The sequence below is a fragment of the Camelus bactrianus genome, chromosome 26, assembly GCF_048773025.1.
Source record: "Camelus bactrianus isolate YW-2024 breed Bactrian camel chromosome 26, ASM4877302v1, whole genome shotgun sequence".
In the NCBI taxonomy this organism is placed as follows: Eukaryota; Metazoa; Chordata; class Mammalia; order Artiodactyla; family Camelidae; genus Camelus; species Camelus bactrianus.
The window spans coordinates 33,548,739-33,567,204 of record NC_133564.1 but is presented as its reverse complement, the minus strand read 5'-3'; the positions used below and the strand labels follow the sequence as shown (position 1 = coordinate 33,567,204).

The 18,466-nt window shown below is 43.8% G+C and overlaps 1 protein-coding gene across 5 annotated transcripts in view; it reads left to right on the top strand.

Annotated features, from left to right (window-relative positions):
* CSGALNACT1 (chondroitin sulfate N-acetylgalactosaminyltransferase 1) overlaps positions 1–18,466 on the top strand; it is a 257,672-nt gene that overhangs the window by 112,322 nt on the left and 126,884 nt on the right. For 3 of the 5 annotated variants that reach the window (XM_074353665.1, XM_074353664.1, XM_045518618.2), the window contains exon 2: positions 7,629–7,717. The gene's annotated coding sequence lies outside the window, so the exon portion shown is untranslated. Of the gene's footprint in view, positions 1–6,412; positions 6,645–7,028; positions 7,317–7,628; positions 7,718–18,466 lie in introns of those variants that run through there. The other 2 variants (XM_010957762.3, XM_010957755.3) reach the window with 2 other exon arrangements.

Below are 18,466 nucleotides of genomic sequence, written 5' to 3'. Positions count from 1 at the left end.
GATAATTTTTATAGCTTTATTGAGGTATGATTGCTACACAGTAAACTCCCATCTTTAAAGTATGCAATTTGACTAGTTTGGATATACCTGTGAAACCATCCCCCAAATCAAGATAATGAAGATACAGACATCACCAGGGACATTTCCACCTGCCTGTTGGTAATGCCACCATCCTACCCCTCCTGCTCCCTCCTGATCCCTCCCAGCCCCCTGTGCCCATCCCCAGGCAAACACTGATCTGCTAGGATTTTATATAAATGGAATCATACAGTATGTTTTCTGTTTGTTTGGCTTCTTTTACACAGCATAATTATCACCCTTATTGGTATGTGTACCAATCGTGTGTTCATTTTTATTGCTGATTACTAGAACACTCTTTTCTTTGTTTACTATTTACCCCCGTCTTGCTTAACTGGCCATGGTATAGATGAAAACATATTTTAATGATTTTAAATATTTACTGATTAAATATCTGTGTTTCTCATTCTTATTTTTAATTTTGTTGTTATCCAGTATAGAGAGTAAGTAGTATACAGAAATTGTAGTTTCCCTGAGAGTAACAGCCCTTACATTCTGTGATAGAAATTCATATCTATAAGCAATGTTACTACTTTATTTGAACATTGAGATTAACATTGTCTCCTGTCTCATTCACTCTCAATACAAAAAAAAAAAAGAGCATCCTTCTATTGGCCTGACCCAATAAAGTGATTGAATAAACTCAGTTATATAAATATTTACACACAGTTTTCATTTTCATGGTGAAATATTTCTTCTGTTAATGTTATAGTTTTTTTTTGAAAATGTGGACAATATGTTCTCAATTCCCTTGCAGCTGGAGCATAACATGAAATAAACTAAGAAATTGATACAGCAAAAGTAATACATTTGCAAGGTAATAAGAGATCATTTGAGAGGCAAGTCCAATTTTGTCATGAGTTTTTACCAACAACATAGTATCACTCAACTGTTGACATTTCTGCATCTGGGAAGGAAGAAGATAAAAGTTATCATTCAAAAACGCCCATTCAGGTTTGGTGAAAGATTTAGTTTCTTCATCTATCACAGTGACGCGAGCCCTATAGTTCCAGAAGGACAGAGACTTGGCAGTGTTGAGGGTAGAATTTAGCCAGAGGGAATCTTAAAGAAGCCAGAGAAAACAAACTTCACCCATTCTGCCTCTCAGACTTGTGTTCTGGGCAGCTGTCCTGGGAAGGCTGGGCATGCAGCAATTTAAAAACAGCCCATACATGGAGATGTAAATTCTGATCTTCGAGATGCCACAGGGATTCTAGGAGCAGATGGATTCTCATGCAGAATGAAAAAAAGGAAGGAAGTTACTCTCTGGGCTGGAAAGTAACTTGGACATTACCTGGTCCAAAGTTTTATTTTGCTGGTGACCAGTTCAATGTCACACAGTAACTTAATGGCAGAACAGGGACTCGACCTGGGATTTCTGAACCACAGGCTCCTGTTCTGTTGTGTTGGGGCTGGTTTGTTGGCATGTAAGGTGCTGGAATGTGTGATGGGTTCTTTTGGAGCATTTACTTTGTTGAGGGGAGAGTTGTGCTTCCTGACTCTGCCGGCTATGGGAGAGGTGCTCTTTGGTTAATGGACAGACCCATGGGTTTGACTGCAAATTACCCATTATCAGCCAGACTGCTAAAATCCTTATGCTCAGGAAGGCTGTAACTTTAAGTCTTACTTGTGCTTTTTAAAGCCCCCCTCCCTCGTCTCCACATCAAAGTCTAGATGCGGTCCTGCTTCTCCATCTTCATTCGTCTGTGCCTCCTGTTCCCTCTGCAGCATACCTCCTCACACACCTGGAATCTTAATGTGGAGGCGAGGCGGCAGATAAGCCCATCCTCCTCTGCTGAGAATCACTGACCTGGTCCGAGCCCTTATTTTCCAGATCTGGAGACACAGACTAAGAACTAACGGGCTTGTCTAAAGTCTCACAGTAACACATATGAGATGATGGCTTAGCTCGGGCTGTTATAACAAAATACCATAAACTGGGAGGCTCGTCAGTAACAGGCATTGCTCACAGTTCTGGAGGCTGGAAGTCCAAGGTCATGGTGTCAGCATAGTTGGGTTCTGGGGAGGGCCCTCTTCCGGGAGGCAGATAGCTGGCTTCTTATGTCCTTATGTGGCAAAAAAAAAGTGAGGTTGCTCTCTTGCTGCATCGTGTAAGGGCACTAATCCGACGCACGAGGGCTCCTCCCTCATGACCGAATTACCTCGAAAAGACCCTACCTCCAAATACCAACATCCTGAGATTACAATTTCCACATGGGAACTTTGGGGGGACCGAAACATTCAGCCCATAACAGATGAAAACCCAGACTTCTTGCTGTGCCAGGGTTAAGTGTAGAGATCTCCCTGAAACACGTTCTGGGATGGTGTCTGGCCTGTGCCCAGCAGCTGCAGCATCTAACAGCGGCAGGGCTGGCCCAGAGGAGTTTCTCGGAGCGGGCGTGAGTGTAACTGCAGCCCTCAGACCGTGCTGGAAAAGAACTCTCTTTTACGAAGGCACATCAACTATTTGTATCCTAACTGATTCAGGGGAAAGATGGTGTTATTTAGTCTCACAGCCCACTGCAAACAGAGCAGTTTGGTTTCTTTCTGAGAGATTGGCTTAAGTCTGATTCTCTCCAGTCCTAGCCCATCTTTTCTGATGCTCTAACAGCACATTATCTGCATCTTTATTTAGCCTGTGAGTCATTTCATTCTCCCTCATATTAGTGATTCACATGTTTATAGTGTTAAGATGCTCATAAGAGGATCCCACAGGGAGCCCACGTATGGGAGGCACTTGGTAAATCCTTGGCGTATAATAGAAAAGTATTATTTGATACCCTTTAAGGCAACATTAGACCCATACATTTTATCTCATTATTTAAAAACTTTGTTTTTTGGGGGAGGTAATTAAGTTTTTATTTATTTATTTAATGGAGGTACTGTGGATTGAACCCAGGACCTTGAGCATACAAGCACGCACTCACCAACTGAGCTATATACCCTCCCCGCTAGATCCATACATTTTTTTAAACTGAAGTATGGTCAGTTACAATGTGTCAGTATCTGGTGTACAGCACAATGTCCCTGCCACGCATATTCATACATATATTTGTTTTCATATTATTTTTCATTAAAGATTATTATAAGATACTGAATGTAGTTCCCTGTGCTATACAGAAGAAATTTGGTTTTTATCCTATTTATATATAAAAATGGTTAACTTTCGCAAATCTGAAACTCCCAAATTTACCCCTTTCCACCCCCTTCTCCCCGGTAACCATAAGACTGTTTTACTATGTCTGCGAGTCTGTTTCTGTTTTATAGATGAGTACATTACTGTCCTCTTTTTTTTCTTTTTTTAGATTCCACATATGAGTGATATCATATGGTGTTTTTCTTTCTCTTTCTGGCTTACTTCACTTAGAATGACAATATTCAGGTCCATCCATGTTGCTGCAAATGGTATTATTTTATTCTTTTTATGGCTGAGTAGTATTCCATTGTATAAATATATCACAACTTCTTTATCTAGTCATCTGTTGATGGACATTTAGGTTGTTTCCATGTCTTGGCTATTGTAAATAGTGCTGCTATGAACTTGGGGTGCATGTATCTTTTCAAATAAAAGTTCCCTCTGGATACATGCCCATGAGTGGGATTGCTGGATCATTTGGTTAGACTTACACATTAAAAAAAATACTTGAAATAATTCAGCAACAGGATTTTGCTCCTTGTCTTGGTTGCTCTGCTAACAGTATCTATGCTTATCCCCAGTTATCAGAGCAAGTTGAACTGAAGAAAACTTAAGTGGTGTACATCACTGGAAGCCTTCGGAATAACAAAGGAACATCTTCTCATCCAGTCTTTGTCGATCCATAGAGATTCCTTGGGTTTCATTCACAGAATAACAGAAGACAATGTTTTGGAGGAAAAACTCATGACTTTTAAAGTCAATTATATCCTAAAACAAACTCTCTTCAGTAAAATTATTTAATGTGGAAGGAATGTGGTCAAGAATATAACATGTGATTTGTGGTGTATCACATCCAAGGGCACTTTCTCTTCTGAAACATATTCATGAGAAAGATAATTTTAGAAGTTGGCTGCACAGTTCCTGACCCTCTCCCCGCTCTGTCTTGCACTGCTGTAACCCAGAGGACTCCACTGATTTATACATATCAAAACATTACCATCAAGATTCAAAACCATATATATGATTATCCACAAAGAAAGTGTCACCAGGCAGCTTGAGTTGGCCGACATGTTTCTAGTCTCTTGGCGCTTTTCGCTGGTTGTTTTAGGCATGCTGATGAGGAAAGGGCTTTTCAGTCTTCTTGTCTCATTTTTCGCATTTCAGGAATCCATATGTCTCACACAGATGTGGTTTAATGGACTAAAGGTTTAGATTTCCATTTATGAAAGTGAGGAAGTTAAGGTACATGGATGGGTATTGCCACACTTTGGGACCGATTGTGTCTTGGACATTCTTTGGAAGTGGAAATGCTTATTCATTGTCCATTGAACAGCAGGGGTTCCTAGACTGTTAAAACAGTATTGATCACAGTGTGCTCCTCTGCAACTGCTCTTTTCAGTTGTTGACGTTTGGTAGGCTTCTTTTGGCTCGATTAACAGCTGACTTATTTATGGGGTGCCGCTAACGATGGATGTCCAACTCCGTCACTGTGGCGGTGGGGTGGCGCAGACTTCCCAGCCTTTCGAATCCCAGCTGGGAAATTTCTCAAACCTGAGTCTGTAATTTTCCCATGGATGCACTCCCAGTCACTCTCACGCACATCCTGCCTTCTCCTGCTCACTTTTTCCCATAAGCAGAATTCATGAAGCCACAGACACTCCTCAGTGGTCCTCACTCCCTATGCCAAATCACCGAGAACACCAGGGCATCGGATTACAGGAGAGGAGAACTCAGACCTGGATTCAGCCTGAGGGACGTTGTGGAGAATGATTTTGTGAGTTGGACAGAGCGAGGTTCCATATCTCTTCTGCCCCTGTGGTTGCTTTCCTGCATTCAGCTTTTATTTTTAGTACCTGCTTATTGTCTAGTTCTTTGATACTCAGGAAGTACTTGTCCAAGAGTGATTTTGTCACTGACTTCTTAGGAAGGATGAGGGATTCCGGAGACAAGGGTGGGTCTATGTTCCTAAGGTCTCGGGGCAGTCTGTGGATGCTGGCAAGTGTATCTGCCAGGTTACCACTTGAGACAGCCACCTGCTGTTGGAGAACCACTCATGAGGACCAGTGCTTGGAGACAAGGTCATGTGGGATAGTAGCAGAACTAAAGGCTTGCGATCCTTTTTCTTTTTAGAGCTTAAATTTCAAACTCAGAAAAATCCTACCTTTACGATGTACCATTTGGGGAGATTTCTTTACACTTTGGGGCTCTCTCCCCGCCGTGTTCCTATAGCACTGTTGCAGGGAGGGAGGGAGCTCACGGGTGGTGCCGCTGGCTCAGCGTAGGGCGCGTGGTACACGTGCAGCTGATGACTCTTCCTTTCCTTCTAAGAGGGGCTGCGTCCAGCGGAACACACCCACCTGTCCTTTGCATACCCGTGGTTCACCTCCAGTAATTTTCCACGATGCGAATTCCCCTTCCACCCTGATCTCCAGGGAGTCCTGTCCGTGCTTCTGCCTTCCTGTCTGTGCTTCTGCCTTCCTGTCTCTTTCCTCTTCCGTTACCAGCGTGATGTTTGGAAACGCTGAGGAGACCTCGTACTTCCCAGAGCCCGGGAACGGAGTGTTAATGAGTTCTTTCTTAGGAAAAGAGGGGCAGCTGGCCCATCCCGTGGCTCTGACCTCGCAGTTTGGCGTTGCCAGGACCAGGCACTCAGGGGCTGGATGAATGGGACTCTGTGGGTAGCTGGAAAAAAAGCAACAACCCAGCGTTTCTCTTCAAGTTGGGGGAGTGAGAAGAACAAATTGCATTATTAATGATCATATGGAGGTTGTGAGCCGACAGTCTATTTAGTTTCACTGGTAAAACAAGTGTGGTTTTGAATGGAGTGGACTTTCCCTCTTTGTATTTAGATGCCAAAGAATATTCATTAAGGATATCACTGAAGACCACGTCAGGGATTCAGCCTCCAAAGCTGCCCCCTCCTGCAGGCTAACAGGCAGAAAAGAACATTTAAAGAGTGGAGAATGAGCCTGTGAGGTTGGAAGCCAAATTATAAACTCATTTTAACTCTTGGCCCGCAGGCTCGGGAGCAACATTATTTGTTGTCAAGGGTGGAAAACAGCTCAGATTCGGGTCCAAGTGATTATTCCACTTTGGCATTGCGGCCGTCCTGCCAACTGCAATTCCATTTAGACACAGATTAATTAGCCAGGCAGGGCCGGAAGCGGGCTGTGAGAGCGAAGCCGGGAGAGGGCACCGCCGCGGGGCCGGGGGCCTGAGAGAGGCCGGCCCGCCCGCTTCGACATCAAACCCACAAGGAAGGGGTGAGAGCGTGTGGAGACGGAAGGTTTCCACACTTCTGCAGTGACGCATCTCACACTTGGGATGACTTCGTGTCAGTGCAGCAGAGGAAATGAGATGGAGGAAGAAACACATACGGGACAGCCCCACACTGGCACCGGGAGCCGATCGCGTGGAGAGGGCCGACTAGGTAGTGGTCCCAGACCTGAGCGGCTAATTGTAGACCCATCCTGGCCCTTTCTGAAAATTCCTGCATGTCAAACGGGAACCACAGAGTCTTTTTTTTTTTTTTTTTTTTTTTTTTAACTTTTTGCTCTTACTGGAATTAGAAAGATGAGATAGAATCACATACTCTTGGGAAAGACGGGACTCCGCGTTGATGAATTGAAGCATCATTAACATTTATTTAACAGGCGGGCTAAATCCTCTCCAGGCTTAGTCCATCTCCAGAATATTTTCCTGCCCGTCCTTCCCGGGTGTTTTGCTCGTACCTCCTCTCCGTTCGCGTGGATGTGGGTCGATAGGTGGATTCCTGAAAGGCACTGCGGGCGCGGGGCCCCGGGCGCGCGCCTGCGGATCCGGGCGGGCGGGTCCGGCGGGCGGGGCGCGCCCCCCTCCCGGGTCTGTGCGCGGGGCTGCGCGGAGCCTCCCGGGGGCGGCGGGAGAGCGCGTCCCGGCGAGCTGGGCTCTCCAACTTCCAGGGGGATTTGCTGTTTTGTAACATTTCATTCCATACAACCACTGAAAAAAAAAAAAAAAAAAGTGGCGGCGCCGAACGCGGTCCTCTGACTCCCTTACTCCACCTGGAGCCGGGTTACTTCTGTGCGGACGCAGCGCCCTGGGCAGAGCGAGTTCCTGCGAGGTTTGCTTTTTGGGGGGTTCTTTTCCAAGAATGTGACTCTGCTTTGCTTTTGCAGACACTTCTACATGGCTCTCAACATGCATTTTAAACCTGAATTTTGTGGCGTTTTTTTTTAAACAAATATTTTGCAATTTACCCATTAAAATAGAAAAGGGAAAATACCATCCTGCTTTTTCAGGGCAGTACTTTGGATGTGTTTTGTATCCTATAAGACGTCAGATGTTACCATTTGGTAATATCACCTACACTGAAGACATGGAAATTTCCAGGGGCGACTCCTATTTTTATTTTATTTTATTTTTTATATTTTAGATTCCTTTCCATCTCAAGGAGAGAAGCCAAGGTATTTTTATCCGGTGGAAGAATGGTGTAGTTTCATCGTAACCTTCTTACACTTCCAGGTAAGTGAGTCTGTTCATCGTAAATTACTTAAGAAATGAAACTTGGTATGGTCTGAGTTTATTCAGTATTCTGGCTATGTTTGAAATGTGTTAAATTTCATTTTACTTTTAATAGTTCCACTAATAACAACTGACTAAGATATGAATACTTTTTCAAAATAAGACAGTTAGTTGGCTGCTTTGGAAAATCGTTTTATTCACTTGTAAATACTAATCTTCATTTGCCAATTTCTTCAGAATTTCTCTCTTCTCAAAGTGGCACGTGCTTTAAACCAATCATGTAGTTAGAAGAACTACATAATTCTTTTAAAAAAAAAAACATTCACTTGAATGGGAACATTTGTTCTGCTTTTTAGAAGTTGCGACAGAATATTAAGCTTTCTCAAACACTTAACCCATAATCAAAAGGGCATCGTAATTTTGACCATGCTACAAAATAATTACTTAAGTAAAGGGGGTAGGAAATTGAAGGATGATCTTCCTTTCAAGTTATAACATTTTAGGGGAATACTTTCAAAAACTCTTGGAGAATAGTACACTGATGGTTTATATAGTTGGTTTCAAACTGGGGACACATGTAAATCTTGAGAATGTTGTTTTAGTTCTGCTCTTGTAACCAGTAATTTTGAATTATCTGCAATAAGATATTTTATGACATCTGGCAACACTAAACTTTGAAAAAAACCCAAAAACCTCGGGGAGATCATTAGTTGAAGTTGTGTATGTGGTTCCTGTCTTCAGAAGAGCAAACCTCTTTCGGTTTTCTCTGGAAATGACTCTGTAGACATAAAAATGAAGATATTTCAGCTGGGCTGAGCACCTACGTCTTCACGAAGCCCCCTTCGCCCTTCTTCAGTTAACAAATTTCTATAGAGGCTTTGTTCATGATTTTGAATATTTTTCTTTTTGCTTTTGTTGACACTGATCAAGATAAAAGAGTGGAAGTCAGAACGTTGGATGGGATTTTGCTTTTAATGAACTGCTTGGTACTAAAACAAGACAGCGCAAGGAATTTAAAAGGGATTGTATCCGAGTTCCTAATAATGGAGAATAAAAACAGCCTGGGCCAAAAGTTAATGATACAAACAAAAATAACTGAAGAATAATTATTCACCAGTTCTTTGCTGAGTAGAATGTCCAGTGGCTAAGAAGCCTAAGTGATTCAGGGCCAATGCAAGGGTTATAATGGAATTCTTCTAATCTTAGGTCTTGTGATGTTTAATGTTTTTGAGAATTACTTGGCTAGTGTTGAAGAAAACAGTGTCATGAGAACACCATGATATTGAAACCTTGAGATAATAGGAGGAAGGAGCCAAAGTAAACTGTACCACACAGAAGGTCCACTTGGACAGATGCAAGTTTGCAGGATGTTTGCTCTCCAGGATGAAGCTGTGAGGGTGGCCAGGCAGGGCCACGCGGCCAAGCTGGGCTTTGGTCTCAGTCATGGCGCTTGCTGTGCGTCTGGGTGCAGAGGCAGGATGTTTCCGGGGATCCAGGCTCCATTGGGGCAGAACAAGCTCGGGGAGCCTTCGGTTTTCCAGGAACTTGCTCCTTAGAGACTGAGTCCTTATAGACGCAGGGACCTGGATGTCCCTTAGCAGGGCACCTTCCCCAGACCTGCAAGGGACAAGCTGTGTGGATTGGGACAGGTGTGGCTGGGTTGTAGGCAGGCAGGTACATGACACTGGGAATCCCAGCCAGGAGAGGTAACTGATTCAGATATTTACCAGCTTGGGGCCATCAAAGCTATGCCGTAGGGGGCCTCCTGGTGTCCTCCACGTCCTTCAGGGACCCTGTTCTGCCACTGGTCCTTCTCAGGGAATTGCTGCTCACTGTGTTGTGCCCCATCCTGTGCCCTGTGCCTCCACTGTCCTCTCCCTACACGGAATACATCCTTCCTTGACCCTCCCACCCCCGACCCCTGCCCCAGGGCACTTTTACTGGTCCTCCAGCAGTAATCCCCTTGTGGGGCTTCCACACCCAGAAACCGGTGGGTCCAGGCACCAGGAGGCACTGAAGGAGGCAGTGAGGAGATGAGCGAATGAATGAATGGGAAAGGAAGGAAAGGGATGTCTTGGACCCACAGGAGCCGCCTTGGCCTCCCGGGCTCCCCACACCCTCCCGTGTTGGTGCCAGTCACTGTGCCGTGGAACATGACTGTTCCACCAGGGCTCCTGGACCGGCGCCGGGCAGGGGACAGACCCTCTGTCCTCATTTCTGTGATCCACTTGGTTCCTCACAGAGTGTCGGGGATGGAAATCTGTGGGTGGACAGGTAACCCCGTAGTTCTCTGCAGCTCTTCAAGCCCATGCATGCGACTACCAGATAACTTAAGATGATAGCCATCCCATTTGGGGGGAATGCAGCAGGCATTATAAGTAAAATTTACAGATACCACGGAGAAAGGGGGTGGGAGGGAATAAATTGGGAGTTTGAGATTTGCAGATACTAACTACTATATATAAAATAGATAAATAAGTGTCTACTGTAGAGCACAGGGAACTATATTCAATATCTTGTAGTAACGTCTAATGAAAAAGAATATGGAAAGGAATATATGTATGCATAGGGATGACTGAAACATTACGCTGTCCACAAGAAATTGACACAACATTGTTAACTGACTAGACTTCAATAAGAAAAAAAAGGGAAGTACTAATATGAAACTATAGTGGAGAAATATGTCAATTTGCTGGTATTTGCAAAACTAAGTAGAGTGGCTTGTATTTTGTAAAGTGACCTTCCTTGGGACATGTTTTAGACTTTTAAACTGGCTCCATGTAGTGGAGTGAGCTGTGACATAAAGTCTGGAAGCTTTTCATGAGTGTCAGCTTTTGCTGGTGCAGTTTTAATTTATACCCTTGGGCCTCAATTTGTCTTCAGCAGATGAGGCGGCTCCAGGCCAGGCCAGGAGCTCCATGCTGGCACCCACATGGGTGCCCAGTGATGCACACCTGCCCGAGGACCTCATCTCTCCCTGTTGATTGACACTTGATTAGGCCTTGCTTTCGTTGTTTCTTTTTTTCTTTTTCATTTTTTCAATGTATCAATTTCTGGTGTACATCATAATGTCCCAGTCATATATATATATATATTCATTTTCATTAAAGATTATTGCAAGATATTGAATAGAGTTCCCTGTGCTATACAGAAGAAATTTGTTTTTTACCTATTTTATATATAGTGGTTAATATTTACAAATCTTGAACTCCCAAATTTTTATCCCTTCCCACCCCTTTTCCCCCAACCATATGATTGTTTGCTATGTCTGTGAGTTGGTTTCTGTTTTGTAGATGAATTCATTAGTGTCTTCTTTTTTCTTTCTTTCTTTCTTTTTTTTTAGATTCCACATATGTGTGATATCATATGGTATTTTTCTTTCTCTGTCTGGCTTACTTCACTTAGAATGATGATCTCCAGGTCCACCCATGTTGCTGCAAATGGCATTATTTTATTCTTTTTTATGGCTGAGTAGTATTCCATTGTATAAATATTGTATAATATATATTGTATAAATTGCCACATCTTCTTTATCCAGTCATCTGTCGATGGACATCTAGGTTGCTCCCATGTCTGGGCTATTGTATATAGTGCTGCTGTGAACATTGGGGTGCTCACCTGTTAGATTCTGGCCTTTGGCCATCATTGTCCTCACTCGGCCACTGTCTCTGTATTTGCAGCATCTGGCATAACTGTCCACACTCATCCTCACAAACAAATGTTTGGATGAATTTCTGTATCTGAAAACCCTCATCAGAACCCAGTAATATCAGTATTTTAATTTGCCGAGGGCTTGTCTGTGTACCTATCTTTCCTCTACCTTTTTTTTTCCCTCTCTCTCTCCCTTCTTCTTTCTTTGTCACATTTGTGTTTTCTGAGCCACCACGGAGGGAAAGGATTTGAATCCTGGTGGTCTGACTCCAGCCCCAGTGCCTGCTTAGTTAAATCAATTATTTTAAAAGTAAGTCAAAGGAGGTTGGAAACAAGCTAAATATCTGTGATCCATGAATGGATAAACAAAATGTGGTCCACATATACAACGGACTAGTACTCAGCCTTAAAAAGGAAGGGCATTCTGACACATGCCACAACATGGATGAACCTTGAGGACGTTATATGAAGTGAAATGAGCCAGTCACAAAAGGACAATGTATGATTCCATTGTTACGAGGTAGCTGGGGTGGTCATTTTCATTAAGACAGAAAGTAGAGGCTTTGTGGTTGCCAGGGGCCCAGGGGAGGAGAGAACGGATGCTGTTTAATAGTGTTTCAGTTTTGCAGGAAGAAAAACATTCTGGAGATTAAGGGAGGAGGGTATAGCTTAAGTGGTAGAGCACGTGCTTAGCATACATGAGGTCCTGGGTTCAATCCCCAGTACCTCCATTAAAAATAAGTAAATCTAATTACCTCCCCCTGCCAAAAAGAAATACAATAATACATAAATAAAAATAAATAAAATATAAGAAAATTCTGGAGATTGATTGTACAACAATGTGAATGTAGTCAACACTGTCAAACTGTATGCTTAAAACTTGTTAAGAAAGTAAATTTCATGTTATATGTATTTTACCATAATTAAAAAAAAAGTAAGTCAAAGACCTGTTTTTTTTTTTTTAAAAAAGATAATACTTTAACAGTTGAAAAAAAAATCAAAAGGAATTTCTTTGATTTTGAGACTTTTCCTTCTTTGAGCTGTATATTTCATTTGCTTAGATTTTTAAACCACTCTTTACTTAAAAATGTATTATGTAATAAAAACAAACTGTGTTTACATTGATAAGATCTTTGGAATTTAATTTTAGACCTTGTTATTCCTCTTTTTTTTAATCGTTGCCTGGATTTGCAGTTAAAATCTTATTCAAAACTACTCACTTCCTCACCTCACTTCAGTTCACCCAGAAGTACTTGTATGACCCTTAAACATGACTCTTACGATTTAGAGCAGAAATGTTTGTCCTGTCACAAGCAGAGGGCACGACGAACTCTGGATTGCTCATGAGGAGACAGCTAATTAAGTCTTTTTTTTTTTTTTTTTTTTCCGTCACACTCATGGGCCTTCCATGTTGGAAATCATGACTCCGGATGTGAGTAACACTCTGGTGTGTGAAAGAACAGTTTCACAATGTTTGTGGGGGAGGTGACAGCTTGGTGGTAGAGCACGTGCTTAGCGTGCACGAGGTCCCGGGTTCAATCCTCAGTCCCTCCATTAAACCAACCAACAAATAAATAATAAACCTAATTGTCCCTCCCCGACAAAACAACAATAAACAAACCTCAGATGAGACAAAATACAAGATTCAGCTGACACTCTGGAAGCAGACCTCTCTCTGCTGAAAAGTTCTGACCCATTTGTAATGCGATTCCTGGAGAATTTAAAACAAAACTTGAATCCCACCAGCCTAGGGGTGTGTTTTTACTGAGCAGGGAAGATGAGAACCTGGTGGAGCTGCCTGTGAAGGTTTGAGGGAAAGTGGGGATGAAAATCAGAGAGGGAGGAGGGCAAAAGAAAGAGTTATAACCTATGGAAACTTCCAGCTCGATTGTTACTTAGGTTTTTTTTTAACATAACAAACGTGATCCTGTGGTCAAGGCCACCAGAAAAAAACAAATTTCATCTCTGCTACTGGGAAACTAACCCAAGTTGATATTGTAAAATTTTCGCTGAAGTTCCATAAAAGTATATGGTAATTAGGAATAAGAGGTAATGCTTACACTTACATGTTTTAACAAAGACTTATATATTTTCAGTTCAACCAACACTGAGGCTTACAATGTGTTAGACTCTAACCCTGTTGGTTACCAAGTGCCAATTCTTGGATTGGAATCCTGTCTCTGGTGAAGGTGTCATCACCTGCAGAGAAATAAGAAAGATAATGATGTTTTCAAAGAGCTAATACTCACTTTAAAGGAACAACCTTCACTTTGAGGTTCTGGTCTTTTTCCTCGTGTATTAAAATTTAAAATATTTACTCTTTTAGAATATAATGATAGTTACTATTTCAGATTCTATTTCTTGGCCAGTTAAAATGTTGATTATCATTTAGGATTCTTGGCTGCAAAAAAAAAACGGAAATGTACTATCCTGCCTTAAGAAAGGAATCCATTGGAAAAAAGTCCCAAATCTCAAATATGATAAAACTTGCAGCCAGAACTACTGGTAGCATTCAATGTGTTTTCTAAGTTTTAAAAACATGTGACCAGCCAACCTTTTCCCAAGCCTGTGGGATACATGCCAAGAGACAGAGGTCTTGATTGGGGGGGAAATAATGGATGAAGTTAAAATTAAATCAAGTACCATTACATATCTTACAATATTTGACTTTTGTGATCATTGTTTGCAGCAAGGTGAAATAAAACACACGTGGCCTTGGAAAACTGTCCTGATTTGAGTCCTGGCCTGAGGTTGCCATGGGAACTGTCTCTGGGTGTGCATTAGCTGACTGCCCGTGGGCTGGTTGGGTTGTTTTCTGTTGTACGGTCACTTAGCTTTTCTTCCCTGAAGTCCTTGTTGTGTGCTTCGGTCTCAGCGTGATGGTTCATCTGCTGTAGTCTGATAAAGGCCTCTTGACTCTTGGTTTCAGCGCTTAGAAAGCCAGGTCATGGAGATGCGGTGAGTGAGGTCCGATTACTTGCTCCCGCATGGGACACTTGGACCACTGCCCTCCCTTCCCTCACTTGTACAATGTGACAAGGAGCCTGTCTAGTTTTTTCCCGATTTCTGTGGCTGATCCTGTATGGCCCCTTCCCCCATTCCTTATTTATCACGCTCCTCCCCTGGCATTCCATCCTCTATGCCCTGTCATTCTCTCCCATCCACGTTGTTCCTTGGTGGTCTCAGTGGTGAACTTCCATCCATTTACTGCTGACTTCCAGATCTGTCCCCCAAGCTCACACTGCCACCCGGCACCGCGGGTCCCACCAGCCAGAACCTCCGAGGCATCCTGACTTCCTTACTGCCCCTCGAGATGCTTCTGGGATGGTTGCCTTGTGCCCGCATCCCGCCCCCACCCCAGCCCTCCCAGCTCCTGGAGTTACTCAGACCTTGTGTATCACTTCTCACTTGGACCTCCCCCTCCCCAGGCTCCTTGCTTCGCCTCCCTGCCTTCGCCACCCCACCCTGTGGCCGCAGCAGCCCTGCTAATGCGCATCTCTGCTCGCATTGTCCAGAGTCTCCCAGTGGCACCCAGCACCTCTGGGTGGCCCACACTCTGGCCTGGCTTGACCCAGGACGCCCTTCCAGGCTCATCGGCGGGGCCAGTTCCTACTCTTTCTCCAAGACTTGGCTCAGGTGGTCCCTTCTTCCGGACGCCTCCCCCTGCGGGTTTAGCCTCCCCTTTGATTTACTATGGTGTTGTTACTTTTGATTTTTTTTGGCCTTTCTTTCCTGTTAACCAGCCTGTGATGTGTGGGGGGTATACTGAGCCCCACTGGGACCACTTGACCCCCTCGGTGCCCAGCACAGTGCCTGAAACACGGCCACGGATATGCGCTGGTGAATGGTTAGTGGGTGAGCATTAGCCAGCGGTGGACGGGCCGCCTGCTCTTCTGACCAGGAGGAGGACGTGTGGACGCAGAGGACCTGGGCCGTCCAGGAATTCAAACCAGTATCTTTCTTCTCCCCTCTTCTGGTCGGTACCTTCCCCTCAAGGAAGGTCTGTGATTTTTCTCCTGAGTAAAATCCTGGGAGAAAGTTAAGACAAAGAAGTATATGAATGAAAGAAAAGAATTAACGTAAAGAAGGAGTCAGAAGCGCATCCGAAAAGTAATGTCTTGTTTATCCTGTTTACGACGCTTCTCCCTTCCTGTGTTATTCTGGTTTGGGGAACGTAAGTCTGTGGCCACCAGCCTGGTGACTTGCAGTCTGCACGTTGGTATCTCCCCCAGATGTCTTGTCCTAAAAGGTGTTTCTTCCCCTTAGAAGCAGACTGAAGGTGTTTCTGGGCATCCCCTTTCTACTCATTTCTTCTTCTTTAACGTAGGGCACAGGTGGCTCTCACCCTGGCCCTTCCTCCTCCTGTCACTGGGCAGTTTGACGTTGGGCTCACTGCCTGCCTGTTTCTAGAGACAGTTGGCTTCCCAGGGGCCCAAGAATCAGAATTGGAACCTCAGCACAATCCTTAATTCATCCCGTGAGCTGGACAAGTTACTGAACCCCTCTGCCCTTTGCTTCATCTGGAAAATGAAAGGAATGGTACCTCTTAAGAGTTGTCATGAGGATTGAATTAATGTTTGTGAAGTACCTGGACCTTAGTAGGGATACAGGAAATTGTCAGTATTAACCAATGTGATATAAATGTTTCCATTATTCTAAAAGAGGGGAAAAAATCTCTGATCCCAGCTCCCTCCGCTTTCCCTCCCAGCTTACATAATTGAAAGCATTCACTTATTTGTTGACTAATTAGTTAATTACTTGAACAAGCAAACGTTCGCTTGGATGTCAGCCATGAGTCTTGTGCTGCTCGATGCTGGAGTTTCAGGGGATCCACAGTCCTTTTCCTCCAGGAGGACATCCTGTGGTCCTGGAGCCACTGCAGCTGAGTCTTCTGGGATCCTTGGGAACAAGCCAGATTCCCAGGCTTCACCTTGAATGGGAATCTGTGGGGAGCTGGGTGGTTGTGACTCTGCCCATGGGATGCCTCAGAGGAGTCATCATCCTTGTTCCAGGCTTGACATCTCATTGTTTTTTGGGGTTTTTTTTTGCTGTCCCTGGACATCACGGACTCTTGAGCCTCCAACAGGTTAATGATGAGAGAGCCTCTCTCATGTGCTTTTGGTGTCATCACACGGTTGATTTACGGGGAACGTCCTGCCAAGAAGACCGCGCATTTCTGATACCTGCGTTCCTTAGCTGTGGTGCAAGCATCCTGTTCAGTTACTTAAGCAGTTGTTTTCTTGTGCCCAAATGTGGTTCAGCACCTCACTGTTGGAGAATACGTTTTTGGGGAGCTTATTTCAAATTATAGAAAAGTTTGCAAAAATATGAACAGTACAAAGAACACTCATAAAGCCTTTACCCGGATTGACCTGTTGGTATTTCTCACCATTTGCTTTTCATTTGTGTGTTCTCTCCCCGCCCGCATAGTGTATATACATAAAAATGATTATACATCCTGTGTTTTTCTGAACCATTTGAGAATGAGTTCATACATTGTAGCCCTTACTCCTAAATAGTTCAGTGCGTATTTCCTGAGAATAAGCATGTTTTCTAACGTAACAGTGCAGGCATCAGTCAGTAAGTTTAGCATTTACTTCAGTTTATCTAACAGACTGTCTATTCCCTGACTCTGTAAGTTGACTTATAATGTCTTTTATAGTGTCTCCCTCCAGTACTGGGATCAGGCATGCATTTAGTTCGGTCTCTGTGTTCCTTTAATCTGAAACATCTTCATAGTCTTTTCTTTTGTGAAATTATGTACTTGAAGAATGGAATCTGTTTTCTTTTTCTTTCTCTCTCTTTTTTTTTTTTTTTACAAATTTTATTCATTTATTTATTTAATTGAAGTATAGTCAGTTAAAGTGTGTCAATTTCTGGTATACAGCACAATGTTCCAGTCATGCACATATATACATATATTCTTTTTCATTAAAGGTTATTACAAGATATTGAATGTAGCTCCCTGTGCTATACAGAAGAAATTTGTTTTTTTAAATCTATTTTTATATATAGTGGTTAACCTTTGCAAATCTTGAACGCCCACATTTATCCCTTCCCACCCCCTTTCTCCCGGTAACCATAAGATTGTTTACTATGTCTGCGAGTCTGTTTCTGTTTTGTAGATGAGTTCATTAGCGTCCTCTTTCTTCTTTCCTTTTTTTTAAGATTCCACATATGAGTGATATCATATGGTATTTTTCTTTCTCTTTCTGGCTCACTTCACTTAGAATGATGACCTCCAGGTCTGTCCACAGCATGGCAATTCTTAACCTTTTGAAGAAGTATTCCACCCACCAGCCTTTAAGATGCACTGCCCACGGTGGGAGGACCTGATTCTGATTTGATTTGCCCCTCACTAGGACTCCTAGACCCAGGCAGCGTTTCTCAACTGCTGTCTCGGAGCTTCAAAAAGAGGCGGATGCCCAAGCCCGCGTCCCCAGAGCTTCTGATCTGAGTGCCTGGGCTGGTGCCAGTTACCTGCATTTTTAAGGCACTCTGCAGGTGGTCTCATTTGTCCTAGAGGCTGAGAATTACTCTGCTTGGAAGCGGTTTCTACTTCTGATTCTTTTCTCTAAGGCTGCACTTAAAACCCTGTTTGATGTTGGGTTTGGTGTTCCCTCAAGGGAATTGGTTGCATGTTGAAAGAAATCTGATGTGATGTGGGGCTCGGAAGTCCTCAGCCTCTGGGCCTCCCGCTGTTGCGTGCGAGGGCGGAGGGGCGGGGGGTGAGGGGGTCCCTGGCCCTGGTCCATCACAGGTGTGGTCCTGAGGTTGCTGGAGGGTGGGAGGCAGTGGGGAAGAGCATGGGCGCTGTCCAGGGTCCCACTCCCGAGCCCTCAAGTGCTGCACAGATCTGGAACTCTGCTCCACCTGTCAGCTGGTAATTTGGGGATGTGGCGGTGGGTCTCCTGTTCTCTGGGAGAAATGTTCTGTTACAGTTCTGCTATTGCATCCCGGGACCTAGCACCCTCTCGAAACCCTGTGCTTCTGCATCAGACCGTGAGATGCCAGGCGGGAAAAAGCTCAGGAAGACTGGTGGGTTTTTATAGCAGCTACTCAGGGAGTTAACAAAGGGATGCTGACATGTCCTGCAGC